The following is a 6,411-nucleotide window of genomic DNA, read 5'->3' as shown; positions in this document are numbered from 1 at the left end:
TATATTTTTCTTTGATTGGCTAGAAGAACAATTCCTTGAGCCAAAAGAAATATTTGTTTTAGATCATCATTATAAGTGGAAACTTGATAATGGTGAAACCATAAAATCAATCATCCACCCCTTAGGAGAATAAAAATACAGCATGGAGATAGCGAGGTTACAGCCACTCCTTTTAGACTTCCAGACAAAGGAGACTCTCTCTACACCCACAAAGTTATTGAACAAAACAATTTTACTAATCAACATTTAGTAACCATAGGAAAACAGTTGAATAGGATAGAATCCACATTCCAGAATCCTACTTAGCTTATTACACCACAAGTTGACACTCTCAAAAACCCCATTTTTAAAGCCTTTGAATTTCCAAAAAATCTTAGCCTAGAGTTTGCCAAAGCTATAGAACAAAAGAAAAAACTCTTAGGAAAATCAAAGCTAGAACCTGATCCTATACTAGACACTCCTAAATTCCAGAATCTTATCATTAGAGACACTCCAGACCAACCCACCATTAATACTCTGACCAAACCCTCTGATAATCCTGATAATGAGTCAGTCAATGAGATTAACAGCCTCAATTGAAAACAACCTCAGAAGCTTTATTATAGTAGAGCTACCCCACCAGACATTGCCCAAGAAGAATCATCGCAAAAAATACAAAATAAATACTCTCCTGACGCCATCTATGAATGGAACATTGATGGTGTTGCAGAAACCAATATTATGAACATTCTTAACAACATGGTGATGCTTGCTAATGCCTACAAAACACAGCATGTTTCTGACCATGCTGTTGCTAATCTTTTAGTAGCCGGATTTATTGGACAGCTAAAAGGTTGGTGGGATAATTACCTGACAAATGAACAAAAGACACAAATTTTAACTGCTTATAAGGTAGATGATTTTGGTCAACGCGTGGATGATGATCAAGGTCATCTCATCCAAGATGCAGTCAATACCCTTATCTATTCCATTTCACAACACTTTATAGGAGACCCTTCACATATTAGGGATAGAAACCAAGATCTCATTTCCAATATGTGTTGCAAATCCTTAGGAAGATTTAGAGAATACAAAGAGCTTTTCTTTCAAAGGGTTCTTATTAGACCCGACTGTAATCAACCCTTTTGGAAAGAAAAATTCTTAGCCGGTTTACCACAAATTATAGGTGATCAAGTTAAAGATAAAATTAGAGAAGAATACAATGGCCAAATACCTTATGATCTTCTTTCTTATGGAGAAATAGTCTCTTATGTTTACAGACAAGGAACACAAATGTGTAATACTATCAAATTACAAAGACAACTCAAGGAAGAACAATCACTCACCAATATAAGTCTAGGAGATTTTTGTGCTCAATACGACCCTTTTTATAATGAAAAAACAAAACCAAAATGTAAGGGAACTTGTCCTTCTGAAAAAGAAACAAAGAGACATCACAACAAACCTCAACCTCGTAGGAATAAACAAAGACACCAGAATAACCAAAATAGACCTCAAACTGATAGGAAAAATTTTAAAGACATCAAATGTTATTCTTGTGGTAGAAAAGGTCATATTTCAAAATACTGTAGGATTAATAAAAAATTAAATGAACTTTCCCTTGACGACAATACTCTTAACCAGTTAAACAACATCTTCATAGAAAATGGTGATACTTCCTCTGATGAACTTCTTGAGGAAGAAGGTCTTCAGATTAATGAAATAGATTCTTCTTCTTACTCTGATTATGAAGACGCCTCCCCAGAAAGACCCGTTCTTGAAATAAACATGTTAACAAAAGAAGAAGAATTTCTCCTTAGCACTGCTGACAAAATACTTGACCCTGAAGCCAAAAAAGAATACTTAGATAGACTACACTCTTCTATGAATATTACTTCCAAGCCTAATACTTCCTACAATCTTAAAGACATTTTGAATAGAAACAAAAAACCACAGTCTAGACCTATAAATATTAATGACCTCCAAAACGAAATAAAACAGCAAAAATTAGAAATACAAGCCCCGAAAGAAACTCAATTAGAAATGAAACAGGAAATTTCTGATATAAAGTCTCTTGTCATAAAAGGAAAAACAAAACTTGATGACCAAAATGAAATCACTAGTACCCCAGACACCTCTGATCCAGCCTTTCTTATGTTGTTAACAGAAATAACATCTAGAAAATGAATGATAAATATTAAGATAAAAATCAATAATGAGTATACTATTGAAACAACAGTACTCTTTGATACAGGGGCCAACCTCAATTGTATCAAGGAAGGCCTTGTTCCAACAAGATACTTTGACAAAACTTCTGAATCCTTAAAATCAGCCTCAGGAAACAAACTGAACATACAATACAAGTTACCCGAAGCCCTAATAATAAAAGACCAAATGTCTTACAAAACATCTTTTCTTTTAGTTAAAAACATGAGGCAACAGGTTATCCTTGGGACACCTTTTATACCATTAATCCAATCCTTTACTGTTACTAATGAAGGTATAGAAACTCTTGCTTTAAACAAAAAAAAATCACCTTCAATTTCATAACAAAACCACAGAAAAGAAGTCTTAATATTTTACAAGAACATTCCATTTCAGAAATAAATTGCCTTATAAAAGACAAAGAAAACCAGCTTGAATTTTTAAAAGAAAATTTAGAATTCAAAAGGATAGAAGAAAATCTTTTGAAACCAAAAATTGTAGAAAAAATTGCTTCCTTACAAAAATACATAGAGAAAACCATATGCTCTACCTTACCCAATGCCTTTTGGGAAAGAAAAAGCATATTGTAGACCTACCTTATGAACATGATTTTTCTGAAAACAAAATTCCTACCAAAGCCCGCCCAACACAAATGAACCAAGAAGTTTTAAAATTTTGTCAAGAAGAAATACAAGATCTTTTAAATAAAAAAACTCATAAGAAAAAGTCAATCACCTCGGAGTTGTTCTGCTTTCTATGTCAATAAAATGCTGAACTAGAAAGAGGAGTTCCTAGGATAGTTATTAATTATAAACCTCTTAATACAGCCCTTAGATGGATAAGATACCCTATACCTAATAAAAAGATTTACTAAACAGACTTTGTAGATCAAAAATATTTTCTAAATTTGACATGAAATCGGGATTTTGGCAAATACAAGTCATGAAAAGATAAATACAAGACAGCCTTTACTGTACCTTTTGGCCAATATGAATGGAATGTTATGCCATTCGCCTAAAAAAATGCCCCTTCAAATTCCAAAGAATTATGAATGAGATTTTCAATCCCTATTCGAATACATCATAGTTTATATTGATGATGTTCTAGTATTCTCTTCCAATATAGAACAGCATTTCAAACATTTATCTACTTTCATAAAAATAATCATACAAAACGGTCTAGTAGTCTCTCCTACTAAAATTGCACTCTTCAAGACCAATGTTAGATTTTTAGGTCATTACATCCATTTAAGCACCATCACTCCCATAGAAAGATCAATCTCTTTTCTTGATAAATTCCCGGATGAGATTAAAGACAAAACTCAATTACAAAGGTTTTTGGGTAGTCTCAATTATATTTTAGATTTCTTTCCCAATATAAATATCCTTTGTAAACCTCTACATCAAAGGTTACGAAAGGATCCTCCACCATGGACCTCTGTCCATACAGACATTGTCAAACAAATCAAAATGCATGTAAAAGATATACCATACTTACACCTTCTTGACCCTTCCACTTTCAAAATAGTTGAAACAGGATGCCTCGAATTAGGATATGGTGGTATTCTCAAACAAGTCAATAACAACAAAGAACAAGTTGTTCGGTTCATTTCAAAACATTGGAATTCCACTCAACAAAATTATTCAACAATCAAAAAAGAAATACTTGCTATAGTTTTATCTATATCAAAATTCCAAGGAGATTTATTAAATCAAAAATTCCTCTTGAGGATTGATTGCAAATCAGCCAAAGACGTTTTTACAAAAGACGTTTTAAACATTGCATCAAAACAAATTTTTGCCCGATGGCAAGCCATACTTTCGGTATTCGATTTCGACATTGAATTTATAAATGGTTCTTCAAATTCATTACCTGATTTTCTCACAAGAGAATTTTTACAGGGGATACCAATATGCCAAGATCCAAAAAAGACAAAGACATGCCGAACCCTCCAATACACCACCAAAGCCAAAAGGCTTAACATCTGGCAAGACATGGCTCCAAATGGCAGAAAACAACCAGACATTCTTATAACAAACACCTTTGACAACAGAACCCATAACATCTGAACCCATGCTAGCCTTTAATCAGTTAGCCAACATACTACCAAAAGAAACAATATTGTTACTTGCCCAATCTTTACAAAATGTAAAGAAAGAGCCATCCAGTGCCATAGAGGTAAGTAACAATCCTTCCCCGCTTGTTACACAAAAACAAGCGGAATACAACAAAAGAATTTCGAGTGAGGTGGTTATTAGGCCTCAGGCAACCCCTCCTTCTCAAAGATCAAAATTCTTCCTCAAAGCATCTTCGATGAAGATCCAATAAAATTTGCAAAAAACATATTTCCAAAAAATTGGCTTTTCAAGCCCCACAATACAAACAAAACCCTTGCTTATTATGAGCAAATTTTAGTGGAAACAGAATCAGCAAGGTTCACTCACTTTTGATAAAAACAATACATAAAATATCATTTATTCCACTATATCCATCAGTAAAGTCATACACCCCTCACACTAGAGAGCCTCACCCCATATACCTAGAAAATTCCAAACCAGACTTACCCAAAGCCTGCCATACTCCACTTCATATACATACTGGGACTACCAACAAGCTTGGTGGAACGTCTTTTTTAGACAGAATACAAATTTCCAACACTCCTGGTTATTATTCTTCAAAGACAACTTCTCAAGACAAAGCTTACCAAACTGGTTTGACTCTTGGTGGGATCTCTTTGGTCCTTTGGACATAATATTACACCCTACAGTCAAACAAGGATATAAGGTTTTCAGTGAACACTTCATACCAACACCTCATGATATTAGGTTCCCATGCCTTATGCATTTCTTTATAATATTCAGAATCTCTTGGGTAACAGCATGGGAATTTGAATACAATACATCCAATAAATCGGGTGTACCGGTACTTGTCCGAAAATACAAAACAAAATGGTGAGATGGATTCAGATTTCTTGATCAAGGATCCGAAGCTGCGGTTAAAACATGGCTAAATAGCCAGAAAACACAAATAATCGCATCCCCATCAAATACATCGTTCTTACAGGAAAAATCCATGGCAAGTGCAAGACTTGCAGGCAGTCCAAAACAGAGAGGAATACGCAACATCCTCAGGACAATACTCTCGGAAGGAAGAATCACAATGTGGATCTTCCAAATCTCAAAAAACACCAAGACGGATCCTCCCGGTCACATCACAAAGGAAACACTAATGAAGACGATTGCTACGGGATCAATCTGGACAGAGATTAAAATTCAAAGACATCACATGCAGATACTATTACAAATGGTGCAAAGGCTACACACCGGAGCGTAATAGACATACACTGTTCATACAATGTTCACTGTTCACTATTCAGTTCACTTTACACTGTTCACTCAGTACTATTCACTTTACACTGTTCAGCACTGTAGCACTTTCACTGTAGCACCCCCTATAAATACACTCTCTCGACATAGAAGAAGCGGACCCGAAATTTTCAGATTTCTCTCTCTCCTTCCTCTCTCTCTCTCTCTCTCTCTTGTAAGCCATCATCCCTTCCATCTTCTTCTTCATCTCTTCCATCTCCAAGCTTTCTTACCTTGTATCCCCTGGTTCCAAAGTAAGTTAGTTTTCATATACATAGTTTTATACAGGGTTACCAACTTACATGATAGTTGGTTAACCATTCCTTGTAATACAAACATCAATACTCCCTGGAGTGCGGATTACCACCCTAGTAGATGACTTGATGCTTTAGTTTCTGCATCTTTCAATACATGTAATTTCAGCTTTTCAGTTTTATAATACAAGTTCATACCACCTTCATGGTTGGTTTTTGTTTGTGCATACTCTTACTTTATATCTTATATATTGATTTATGTCTTTACATTATTTTTAATTCTCGCGATTTTATTTAAGTCATTTACTTTCTTGTTTTATACATCATTTCCTTTTAGTTACATCCTTTCCTGTTTTCATATAGATCTGTTAATCTTTTATACTTCCTTATTCTCTCATATAGTACTCCGATCCTAACCCCTTTATGGTACACTCTCTCGACATAGAAGAGGGAACCCGGAAATTTTCAGATTTCTCTCTCCTTCCTCTCTCTCTCTCTCTCTCTCTCTCTCTTGTAAAACCATCATCCCTTCCATCTTCTTCCTCATCTCTTCCATCTCCAAGCTTTCTTACCTTATATCCCCTAGTTCCAAAGTAAGTTAGTTTTCA

Source organism: Eucalyptus grandis, chromosome 8, assembly GCF_016545825.1.
Source record: "Eucalyptus grandis isolate ANBG69807.140 chromosome 8, ASM1654582v1, whole genome shotgun sequence".
In the NCBI taxonomy this organism is placed as follows: Eukaryota; Viridiplantae; Streptophyta; class Magnoliopsida; order Myrtales; family Myrtaceae; genus Eucalyptus; species Eucalyptus grandis.
Note: the sequence above shows the minus strand (reverse complement) of the source record.